The 12,524-nt window shown below is 41.8% G+C and overlaps 2 protein-coding genes across 2 annotated transcripts in view; one reads left to right on the top strand and one right to left on the bottom strand.

The window, feature by feature from the left end:
- Positions 1-9,825, bottom strand: part of LOC111871792 (trafficking protein particle complex subunit 13) — a 74,023-nt gene extending 64,198 nt beyond the window's left edge. Inside the window, exon 1 of the mRNA XM_023865134.2 lies at positions 9,705-9,825. The gene's annotated coding sequence lies outside the window, so the exon portion shown is untranslated. The remainder of the gene's footprint in view (positions 1-9,704) is intronic.
- Positions 1-12,524, top strand: part of LOC111871793 (hemicentin-1-like) — a 475,354-nt gene that overhangs the window by 41,323 nt on the left and 421,507 nt on the right. The gene's annotated exons all lie outside the window — the stretch shown is intronic.

The raw sequence follows: 12,524 nt of genomic DNA, 5'->3' as shown, positions 1-12,524 counted from the left end.
GGCTGAACGGGGCTGATAGCACGCACCAGTACCGGTAGGGTATGGCGACAGTAGAAATTAAAGGGGGACGCACAGTGGACCAATAACTGGTCTAAGTGCATGGGGAAACCTACCCCCTCTAATAATAATAATAATAATAATAATATTATAATTAGGAATCAGAACTGAAATATTTTAATATATTATTTAATTTTATTTACGATATATTTGACAATGCTCTGAGGTCAGATTAATATACGAGTATAGACCTGCAGGATCATGTGTTACAGTCAATAAAAATTTAATGGAAGCGGTCATTGCCTCATTTTCCTGGAAAACCATAAGATATCTCTCAGACTTGACGGTGTCCCGGTCGAGACTCAAACCGATCATCTTCTGAATCCAAGTCAGATGTGTTACCGGTACAGTTTGAGCTGACTTGCTTGATATTTCACTGGAGTGATGTGAACGGAGCTATATATATATATATATATATACACAACAGAGAAGAGAAGTGTTGACCTCGTCACCACACCTCTACCAATTTTAATATTTGTCAATGGAAAACGCCGGGACTCACACGAAGTGCACTTAGCAGTGATTGAAAGTTTATTTTGAAAGCAGAGAATAAAAATATTTGGCTTGCAACGGTCGTCGCGAAATAGGCGCAGACGAATAAAAGACCGTTCCCCATACGGAAGGGTATGCATCATCCTAGTCCTGAAAGTAAATAACTGTGTGAAGTAAAAAGCAAAAACAAATTCTGTACATAACTGCAGTATTTAAATTTCAGCCGTTTCAATGTGAACGGGAAGTAACTCCATTCTCTTATGTTTTGAATGCGTTACATTATTCGTCAGGGATCAGTTAAACGCAGCCTCGACTCTGATCTTTACAGGTTATAAACTAATTACTTCCGACTTTTCAAGAATTTAGAGTTGTGCGTGACTTATAGACGGGGTTTTGGATTGGTTGATTGGATTTATCGCACTTATACACTGAACTCGTTTACTATAGGCAATAGAGCACTATCGCTGATCTACACACTTTATAGTTCACCCTTACACTCATACTAGTGTCCTCAGTCTCTTACACTCTCCAATAGTAATTTCGTGGTCATGGATTTTAACACAGGAACTATAACAATCTCACTGTAACTGTACAGTCTTCTCTTCGCAGCCAGACTTTCACTCCGCTGAACTGCTCGACATAAATTTCCCATGTTCAGACCCTTAATTATTAAATCATATGCGTACACTTTATGTTAAGAGATATATATTATAATATATAAATTCTACATGTTGGATGTACATGTCTCTGAATACAGAGTTCACTCAAGTTCTCAGATACTTTAATCATGAAGACAGAAATCCTGTGCCGAAAGGTAACGCCAAATCTGTAAAACCCGAGAGGGGAACACATACATTGTTTAAATGGAAATGAGGCACAATTTGTTCTCTCCGAATCCTCCAGAAAATTTAACTTTTCATTTCGCTGCGTTCCAGGTTTACACTCCGGAATTTTGTATATTCTCGTGTATAATTTGTAATTCCGAATTTTCAGTATGGGTGACTATGAAGTGTGTTCGATCTGTATAGCGCGTACATTGTAATTAAACAAGTTATGTGGTACAGAGTCAAATGGAATTGCAGACTTATTATTAGTACCGAACGGAGTGGGGGAGACCGGGTATACGTACTGGCCCTCTCAGAGTCCACCGGTTTTGTCGGTCTTAGAATAAGAAAAGGCTGGAGACCACTGCATCAGATGTATCCTACCTCATAACTTTTATTCTAAATTGCCTCAGTCCGTGTGTGTGGTGTGTGTGTGTGTGTGTCGTGTGGTGTGGTGTGTGTGTGGTGCGGTGTGTGTGTGGTGTGGTGTGTGTGTCGTGTGGTGTGGTGTGTGTGGAGAGGATGTACATCCGACTTTGCATCTAATTTATTACGTGTGATTCATGAGGTACCATTTCGAAAGCGATCCCAATATTTTAAAGAGTGCTGGACTGTGTTATATTATGAACTCACTTCCTGCAGTGCTGTAAGAAGAATATTTCCCGTAAAGATATGCGTCGCTGCAAAACTCAGAAAAGAAAGACATTTTTTTTTCTCTGCAACGCCTGGAAGATATTATATCTTTTGACCCCTTAACTTGGTACTTTTGCTTTCATGCGAGTATATCCATTCCAGTAGACAGAGGAAAGTCTTGACAGATCATAGGCTCAGTCAGGAGCACATCTGTGGAAGAAGTGGAGTTCCCGGCAAGGCTAGAGCTAGCTGAGAGAGAGAAATCACATTTCAGAAGTCTTTTCCACAGACGGGCGGCATGATGCCGATACAAAATTAATTTCATCTCTAAATCGTTTACAGGCTACGTCAAGATATGTAGCCACACCGGTTAGCCGGGTTTGCATTTATTATTTCTGTGAGATCAGTGAAATAAATTTGTTGGCTGTTGAAGGTGAGTAATCATTGGTGGCTTTATAGAAATGTGGACCTAATCTTTTACCGTGGAAGATTAAATAGAAGAGATTAATTCTGCTTTGTGATTCTAAAACGTGAAACTTTGTCAAGGAAGAAGAAAATAAACGCCGTCTTAAAAAGAACCGCGCAGGAAAAATATACAATTAAAAGGAAAGAAGGAAGTGGCAAATTGAAGAAAACACATAAGGAGAAAGTTAATGAATTGCAGTGGCTTCCGATTAGGGGATACCTGGGCTAGTTGCTACAGTTTTCGCATGATTCTTTTGTTGTTTTGTGTGCATTGTATATATGGAAATATTACCGATTCGCCATCTTAGTGACATCATCGGTCTTAAAAGGAATATTTCTGATATCATTCCCTAAGTTATTTTAATACACATTTGCATTTCTTTATAAGAATGTTGCAGTGCAATTGTTGCGTTCGTGTCTTTTTCTGTTTTTACGTGTTCGCTACTCAGCTTTTGCGTAGCAACGGCTGTTATATAGCGCTCNCCGTTATTTGTAGATTGTTAAATAAACCAATTAACCATCTCTACGGCGTCTTCAGTAACCACCAACACGTTACACTGGTGTCAGAAGTGGGATCAGTAACGCGAAACACGTTACAATACGAAGAATAGCTGTAGCAGGAAGATGGAGGAGCCGTTTCGTTCTTATGACCATTATCGGCGCTTGAATTTGGATCTTGCCGCAAATTCGTAGAGCCCGTGTTCTCGCCTATAGTGTGCGTTAAAACGATTTCTGATGGGCATTGTAATAGCCAGAATCGCCAATCGTGTAGTCTGCGAGCTACAGTGACCCTCTGCGGATTCAAAAGAAGATTCCGAGGATACTCACAAAACAAGGCATTACGTTACATTATTCTAAGCAATATGTTGTTTCTGCTTTAGTAGCTTCTTACGTACATTTGAGTGGACCCGGTTCCACACCCACTACTTCTCAGAAAATCTGGTAGCGCAGGGAATAGAAACCGGGACGTCTGGATCTGTAGCCAGGAACTCTGACCACTAGACCATAGAGGCGGTCTCTTGGTTATAACCCCGTAGAGTATACGGACCATGCGGTATTGTATCTCAGATATTAGTGATCTATTCATAATCATTGCTGTGAGAACCTCAAATCCTACGTGTAAATGCAGGCTGTCCTAGGAGGAAAGGTCAATACGAGTATTCTAGGAGGTCACAGTATCGATTATTCTAAGCAAAAAGTGTATCTGTACATGTGTCCTGTTCCGAATGGTTTTAGAGAAAGAGCTGTTTCACTGTGCACTACCAGCCTACATTCTACAGAGGAGCAACGCCAAGTCCTCACATGAATTGAATGTGGAATTTTCGAATTATATAATACCAGGTACTTGTAAACTGTACCAACTTTGTCACTTGAACAATAATTACCAGTACTACAAACAGTACGTAATATCTCTTTCTTATCAACAATTTTGGAACTGTACAGTAAGAAAGCTCTATCCCAGAAATCGTTCGGAATTGGACACACGTACATATGCATATTTTTGCTGAGAATGACCCATACTGTGACCTTACCGAATATTGAACTTTCCTCCTAGGCCACTCTGTATATTAATTTTCATTAAAATACAGAGACTAGGAGAGATAAATTTCGAAATCCGTCAAATATTGTAATTCGCTCTCAGAGCACAGCACAACATACTCTGCTTAAAATAGTACGACAGGTAAAATTCACGGCCTACAGGCAGTGCAGAAACAGAACGTGAGAAAGTACAAGAGACATTGAGACAATTAATATGGTCAGAGAATTCAGATAATGATGCACATTATAAACCAGAGCAACTACGACTGAAAGAGACGAGTTTGCTAGAGTAAATTGGGAATGATTGTTACTCCTTTTTATGTCGCCCCTTATGACAATTGTATTTCCACCGCAGATTCAGATTAAGAAGTTGAATGACAAAAGAGAAAAAGGAAATAAAGAAATGTGGACGTTATAATTAGTGACGAGACAGCGGTTTTGAAAAGTAATGTGATGAGAAGTTCGGGAATTCGCAAAGAAAAATGTATTGTTGACACAGAAATTATTGTGGTTATGTATGAAAATGAAGGTCAAAGGAAACAGAGGCATGTAGCAGTAGAAGAAGAAAGGTAAACGAATAGAAGGAGGAATAATAAGAAGTCAGGAAAAGCGTATAACTCAACTGCGAATTCAGAACTTCCCATTAGAAGGACCAAGAAAGGGCACTCTTCTGTGCGCCAGAAACTTGAGTGAACATGGGCAAAGAATTCACAAAGCGTACTGGGTCCCTGGGAATACTGCGCCTGAGCTCTTTGGTTGAAGAATATGAGAAAATTCGTGAACACAAAGTGAAATAACCCACGAAGGAATAGTAGTAATAATTTTTCTAAAAAAGAACCTCGCACAGCGAGTTCAAATTTGTCTGGGATTTCTTTTTTCTCTCAAGACATTAGACGTATCTGCAACATTCATTCGGACAGCCATAGAGAAACGAAATGAACGCATTGTTAGCGAGATAGAGAAGAGAGGACATCCTGAGCCTGGCGTGAAACGGCGAGAGAATAAGAAAGAGGAAGTAAGGAAACACACAGAGCATTTCCCGTTCCTCCCAGGAGGTATTATGATCAGAATTATTTTCCTGCGGATTTAAACGTAAGTAGTGTATAAGAGGCAAATTGTCATGAAGAAGGCCACGTGCACCCAATGAAATATTGGTGTACACTGGAATATTTCAAACTAAACTCAATATAAGCTTTCGCAGAGCAAGGATTACATAAACTATAAAGAGTATATATTTGATAAACGTGTTAAATTTTCTCATTTTCCACGGAAAGAAAAGGAAGATGAACTACATTATAATGATGTTGTATCAGTTGTTTCATTTTCCGGTCTAGAAAACCGAGATTAACGGCCGTGGGAATCCGTTGCGCTGCTCACGTGACACCCTCTATCCTCTAAAGTTGGCACTAACTTCGCTGACAAGCGGCGGTCGCTCGGTCGGTATAGTTCGCTTGCGGACTCAAGCGACGGAGTTTCTTTTTGTTTTCCACATGGAAAATTGAATGGAAATTCTACGAAACCCGATTATTTGAAAGTAAGGGTAATGAAAGAATATATGAACATATGTGCGGTTGGTACGTGTACCAATATCACTACTGTAATTACAAACGCTGCCTGTTAAGATATTTGTACTGGACGGACATATTTTATATTCCCATCACTTAATATATAAAACACATTTACGTATTCCTATTGAAGATAAATGACTGTTTTTCACGTTTGGGCTAACCTCGAGCGTTTATCTCGGTGGCAAGTCAGATGCAGGGAGTGCTGATGTTGGAAAGTCGACTCACAGAACCTCGGTTTCGCCAGAAGTATGTGCGGCATGTGTGGCGGAGGCACGAGTTTGCTTTTCCGACAAGATACATGTTTATGTACACATTCCTGTCGTAAATTCTCAATGAGGAAATTTGCGTGGCATTCAGTTCCGTTCTGAAGCTCCTGTGTGCGGTGTTGGATCTCTAAACACGGGTGGGGAAGACCCGAGGTGAGTTTATGTAACATATGTTTGTAAAATCAAAGAAAATACGGATATATGGCTATTTATTTAAGTCTGATAAATACAAGCCTATGGACACGAGCTTGATAGAAAGGGGTACGTTTATTAAGCTGCTTTTAATAAAGGCGACGCTTTTATACTGTGTTTACAAAAGTTCGCCAATGACCTCTATATCAGTCCTCTATTGCGCCAGTTGAATCGGATCAAGGAGGATGAGATCGGCAGGGGATGTAGCATGAATTGGGGCGAAGCGGAATGCATATAGGATATTAGTGGGAAAGTCATATCAAGAGAGACCGCAGGGAAGACCAAGACGTAGGTGGGAGAACAATATTAAAATGGATCTTAGAAAGATAGGATGGCGTGGTATGGATTGGATTGTTCTGGCTCAGGATAGGGACCAGTGGAGGGCTCTTGTGAACACGGTAATGAACCATCGGGTTCCATAAAATTTGGAAAGCTGCTGAGTAACTGCAGAATTGGCAGCTTCTCAAGAAGGGATCAGCCCGCGAGTGAGTGATAAAAGAAGTACGTACCTTCGGAAGTTTCAAGGTTAATGGTGAAATGCTATTATGATCCCTAGTTTAAAAAGATTAGAGAAATATCAAAACTGTAGAGGGATACACTTACAGAACATACGGTACAAACTATATTGGAAACATAACACAATCGAAGTACTAGGGCTATCGACGCAAAACTAAGTAAATTAATTTAAATAAAATCAGTTAAAATGAATGTAGTATGTCAGTGTAATCAGTTTCATGAACTGGCAGCTACGTCCCACATACTTCGCAGACAAGAGGCGGTAACCAACTCCGTAACTCCAACAATAACTGAGGATTCCACTACGACAAACTTCCACGTCAATGACAACTAAGACAGAACTTACACTCCACCTCGCATCCAGGATTAATTACGTACTTCCATCAGACACCGGCAACTCCGAACTCATGCTACTTGCATCCACAATACACAAGATCCTTTAACATATTACGATCATACCTTATATAACTCCGCAGAACCTCTGTACCAACCGTTGCGATATTACTTACTCTAGACGAGATTTGGATTGGTCATCGGATTTGTTGAACTCTTTCAGAACGTAACTACAAATAACTACGATAGTCTCACAGAGTTACACTGTTAACTACAGCACACATAAAATCTTTTTGGTCTTCACTGTTACTTGGTAGCGGCTTCCAACGGCGGATGTTTTCCTTCTTCTGAGTTCCTGAACGTTCCTCGGCCTCAGCTACCAGCTTCCCACAGCAACAGTTCACAACAACTGAACCCCAGCGGTAATCCAATCTCTATTCCTAACTTTTCCTGCTTATGACATCTCGGTATGGACACCACAGAAAACATCGATCCCCTGTTGCAGTGCAGATGTTGCGTTGGTGTGTGTTTGTGTGCATACGTGATCGCTACTCAGCTACTGCCTAACAAAGGCCGTTGTTTGCAGAGCTATTACTCAGCAACGGCTGTTGTATAATTGCTTATTTCGCGGTCGTTGCATAGCAGCGGGTTTACGTGTCACAATGCACTAATCCAAAGAACTACTAGAGGAATATAAATACACTAATAATATTAAAACATAAATTTATTATATGTGAACAGATATCGCATTACCGTTGTCACTAATTTATACATCGACAGCCTTCCTGCGGGCCCATTTAACTAGCACCGCAGGATAAGTCATCCTGATTGTAACCTTCTTAATAGTTTAAGCAAACGCTCTAATTTATTTTTGATATTTTTTTACGTAAAGCAAGATATTTATTATGAAACTAATAACTGTAAAACGGATTCGTTTAACTCTTCCATTCAGTAATAACATACTATTTATTTATTTACAAACCACCTGGTTATGGTCCATGTAGCGGTGAAACATTATAAAACTGGTTAAATTATTGGTGCATTTTCATTGATTTAATATATTTCGTTAACAATTATGAATTCACTTCATTTTGTGTCGAAGCACCCGTACTTCGAAGCCAAGGCAGAACAGGATGCAAAATTGAAAATACTTAACACAAGCACAAAATAAGACGTTCTGAACTGAATAGGGCTCTTGCCTCAAGCCTGACACGATTGTTCGATATATCGAAACAAAGACGCATTCCACATCGACTGCTGCGGGAAGAATATGTTTTTACAGAGAAGAATTAAACAAAATAGTGTGTATCGTTAACCAGTAGTCGTGACCTGCCGACTTGTTCAGTATGTACGTGAATGAAACACTGAACAGGCTGTAACTGAAGAAATGAAGGGAATGCAGCTATGAACAAACCTACGGCTGAGCACGTGCCTCTTTGCAGGTGATGAAGTAATAATGTAAAATTCATACGAAGAATTACAGGACATGAATGAAATAAATTACCAGACAAACATTGGATGACAATTCCGACAGAACATCAGCATGATTGTAGAATTCTGCGTTGCACTTCTAACAGGCTAAGTCTTCAAACGGAATTATAAATTTATATTGACATTTCAAGACCTATAAATTACTTATAAGTGGAGAAAATGTACAGAAATGATATTTTATAATTCCGAATGGGGGTTATTTCAGATAAACCAAATTATTATGAACTCTTTATTTATGACAAATAGGCACTACGTTTTCATGCAACCACTCACTGTTATGAAGCCTACTTCACCGTCCGTCTTTACACGAAAATGGAGACACGGAAGGAGAGGTATTTTCCAGTCACCTTTGATGTTGGTCTCGAATGCCCCTAAGGTGGACGCGGATAGCCAAATACAAGCCAGAGATGATAGATAATATATTAGCCTCAGCCAACACGCCACGTCCAAAATCCTATACGAAAGTGAGTGGAAGGCCTAAGTATAGTACTGCTTGTTGCAACAAGAGAGCGCGAGATGAATATTTAACAAAGTAAATGTAGTAACAATATGAAAGGGACTTTACATGTGGGTTAACAAACACAATGGAAATCGGCATTTGTAATACGTACACGAAAAGCAGTAAAAAGACACTCGAGATTGTCAGTAGTTCGTTTACTTCAGAATGAACAGTCAAAACATGAACAGTGACAGCAACCTACAGCACACTGACGTTATGTACATACAATGATAACTTAAGAGAATGACCTATGTAGTGCATAGGCTACATGTTGCTACCGCGCCCTGCCTAAAACAGAGTAGAGTCACGTAACTTACTTACTCATGGAGCTGAGACCTTCTGGAAGAGCCACAAATTCTGCAGCTACCCAAGAATTTCCCAGCATTTTATGGAACCCGAAGGTTCATTACCGTGTTCACAAGAGCCTTCAACTGGTCCCTATCCTGAGCCAGATCAATACAATCCATACCATCCGATCTCTCTAAGGTCGATTTTAATATTGTCCACCCACCTACGCCTTGGTCTCCCCAGTGGTGTCTTTCCTTCTGGCTTTCCCACCAATATCCTATATGCATTTCTCTTCTCCCCTTTTGTGCTACATGCCCCACCTACTTCATCCTCCTTGACTTGAAACAAATACAGGAAAGCAGTACACAAGAAGAACACATATATAATCATTCTTAATTGCAATAAAATCGTCCTAGGACAACCAACTCAAATTTCTTCTGTAGAATCAAATAAGGTTCTTCTTAGTTGATATGCAAAAACCTGAAGAGCAAAGAAATTCCTTTCTTGATGCGTAATAGAACAAATTAATGTGTTTACTTACGTATAGCTAACACCAGCTCGAAAAAGTCCTCCGTTTCTTGACTTGAGTGGGGCACAAAATTGTTGAGAAAAAAATAAACTGAAAGGCTTGTAACTGAGTTTCAGCGCTTCCGCTACGCCGTCATAAAAGCAAGAGAGCGAGACGCTAACTAAGCCCTATTACGCCGTAACAATTTTCTGGTCCCATGGTAGGGGAAAACACGAGGATTGGTCATCTTATTTCACCTCAAGTCACGTCACCACAAGCGGATGGGTAAACATCAGAAAAGCCACAGGCGGTCAGACAGGAAGCAAGCAGGCTGGCTGAGCTGAAGAAGCCAGGGAATCGAAAGTATCGATAAGAACGGCTCAGTTGGTTGGCAACTGTCCAGGTTGATGTTAATTCTGTTCCTGGGGTATTACATCTGCTGGACATACGCTCCATCTTCAGGGTCTTCCCTAAAGATGGGCCCGGTAGCGCTTACAGGCTTAGCTGCTTTCGGCAATGTCCTCCCATTATGGGCGTTGTCCTGAGTCCAATTTCTGAAGAATAGATCCCACAGATGGTCACACAGTTGCTCCATCCGTAAGGCGGTGCTTTCTCAAGCATTCACAGCTACAGTCATGGCGGGCCCACATCTTCCGCTACGTACCCGTCTCTTGATTTTTCCTCTTTGGTGCATACCTCAGATCGCGAACTACCGCCTCCAACTGCTTCAGACGTCCTAGCAGGTGCCTGTTTTGCGGGTTGAGCTGAAGTTGTTCCTCTCTGTACTCTTCCGGTTTACAAACTCGGCCCCATTAAGGTGCTCGTTGCCTCCAGTCACGAGACCTCCATAGAGCGCCTGTATTTCCTTGTAACTGTCCATCCGACGCGGACGATGGAGCTCGCGTCCTGTGGCACTGAAGCAACACAGTCATAAGATAGCTTCCGATATCCACGGTTCCGTCGTGCGCTCCCAGAACCTTGAGCCAAAGGATTAAATCGTTTATGATCTCGGAGATCACCGAACTCCCATTATCAGCATACCAGCTCCTTAAAAAAAGGATGTCTACACTGTCGCCATCTGCAGAACCTAGGTCGATTCATCTCTCTCACGCAGTCAGACCTAGCGACTACACACGTTCCCTATCCAGCACTCGGAGTTTAGGCTGATCGCTCTTCTTTGCCGACAAGCTGGCATGGAACGTGAGGGCCGGGAGATGACACCAGAGCCTTCCTTGCATTGACTCTTACTCGTTTCTCCAACGTCAGCTGACTTCCTCTCCTGCGGCAGTTCTCGGTGCGTCCTTGCTGACGGATTGCCGTCTCTCCCACACTTTCAGACTACCGCCTGTCCAGTCCTGCGTTGCACGTCCACGTCGGGACCACAACTTCCCATCCCCTCTTGGCCGGCAATTACAGCGGCTTTCATGTCGCTTAGGAGACGTTCCAACCTGTCCATAAGGAAGTTCCATGTAGGGTCCTCTTCCAATACGCTGTCCCACTTCTGACACTAAGCCGTGGTTTCAGATAGGCACTGCCTTGTCCATGAAATCGTCTGTTCGACTGCTTTTTGCTTCCTCGTCCTATTGTCATAGGAAGCCAACAAGACTCTGTCTCAATCTCTGAAACGTAACTCGGATTTGCCTGGTGTTCTTTCTTAAGGCGCGTCCACATTACTCGTGCTCGTGCGTCAGAAGCTTACTGGTGCCGGAAAATCAGGATCTGGAGCTGACGAAGTGGACGCCCAAACTGGTTTGCATACAAACCTTGACCTTTCTTCACAACAAATATCAGCTCCAGATCCTGATTTTCCGGCACCAGTAAGCTTCTGACGCACGAGCACGAGTAATGTGGACGCGCCTTTGTACACACCCACGCAGCACATTGCCGGAGCGACGCTGTTCTCATTAGCACCTCGGTTACGGTGCTCGTACGTGTTTGCCGGGGATTGGTGTTCGTTGTGACGTAGCCTCTTAATGGACGTCTCTGAGATATTTCCGCGGCTCAGAAGAGAACAAGACGGAAAGAGAGTTTTTGGAATAATAGGCCATAGAAACAAGGATACTGTTAAAATGAAGCTGAAAAGAGATTATGTTGAAGAGTGTGGACTGAATTAATTTGGCAGGAGATCTGAGCTAGTGTGGGCCTATTGTGAAAATGGAATTAATTTCCGTGTTTCGTACTATATTTCAGTAAGTTTATATGGCAGCTGGGTCAATATCAGTTTCTCAGGAAGTACTCTGCTTTACAACCTTGGGTCGCTGGATGGCTTCCTTATACCAAGGACAGGAAGGGCACTTAAACAGCTTCAGGAACCTGTGCGTACTGGCAGTACTCAGAGCAGTCTGCTGACTGCAAAATCATTTTTGTTAAGAGAGGCAGATTATAACTTTGTGGGCTCGGTGGATCATGCCTCGAACTTGCAGATTCAGCAGCAGTTAAATGTCGCATTTCATTGCCACTATCCCACCAGCTTGCAGTGGGCAGTAAAACGAAGACAGTCATATCTAACAGAGGATCACAGGAAGTGTCTTTGTGAGTTTTGTGCAAATGCTCTCTTGTTACTGAGCCGATACAAACGGTTGCACGTAAAGACAGAACTCAGGAGAGCGAGAAGACTGTCTTTAAGTTCAGGAGGAGTATTACAAGTGCCTACTGACTGACTTCATGCCATCAGTAGCGGGGCAGTATCGAGAATACATAGCGTCTGACGGTAGGGTCATTGATGACTGAAATTCACGGCGGTGACTATGAAGAATGTCGTCATCTGGGATGTGGCGCTGTTTACGTATATATATATATATATATATATATATTTATATTGTGTTAATCGGCGTTTCGGAGGAACGTATCGCA

Source organism: Cryptotermes secundus, unplaced genomic scaffold, assembly GCF_002891405.2.
Source record: "Cryptotermes secundus unplaced genomic scaffold, Csec_1.0 scaffold873, whole genome shotgun sequence".
Classification (NCBI taxonomy): Eukaryota; Metazoa; Arthropoda; class Insecta; order Blattodea; family Kalotermitidae; genus Cryptotermes; species Cryptotermes secundus.
The sequence above is the reverse complement of the archived record's forward strand: the minus strand, read 5'-3'. Positions and strand labels throughout refer to the sequence as shown.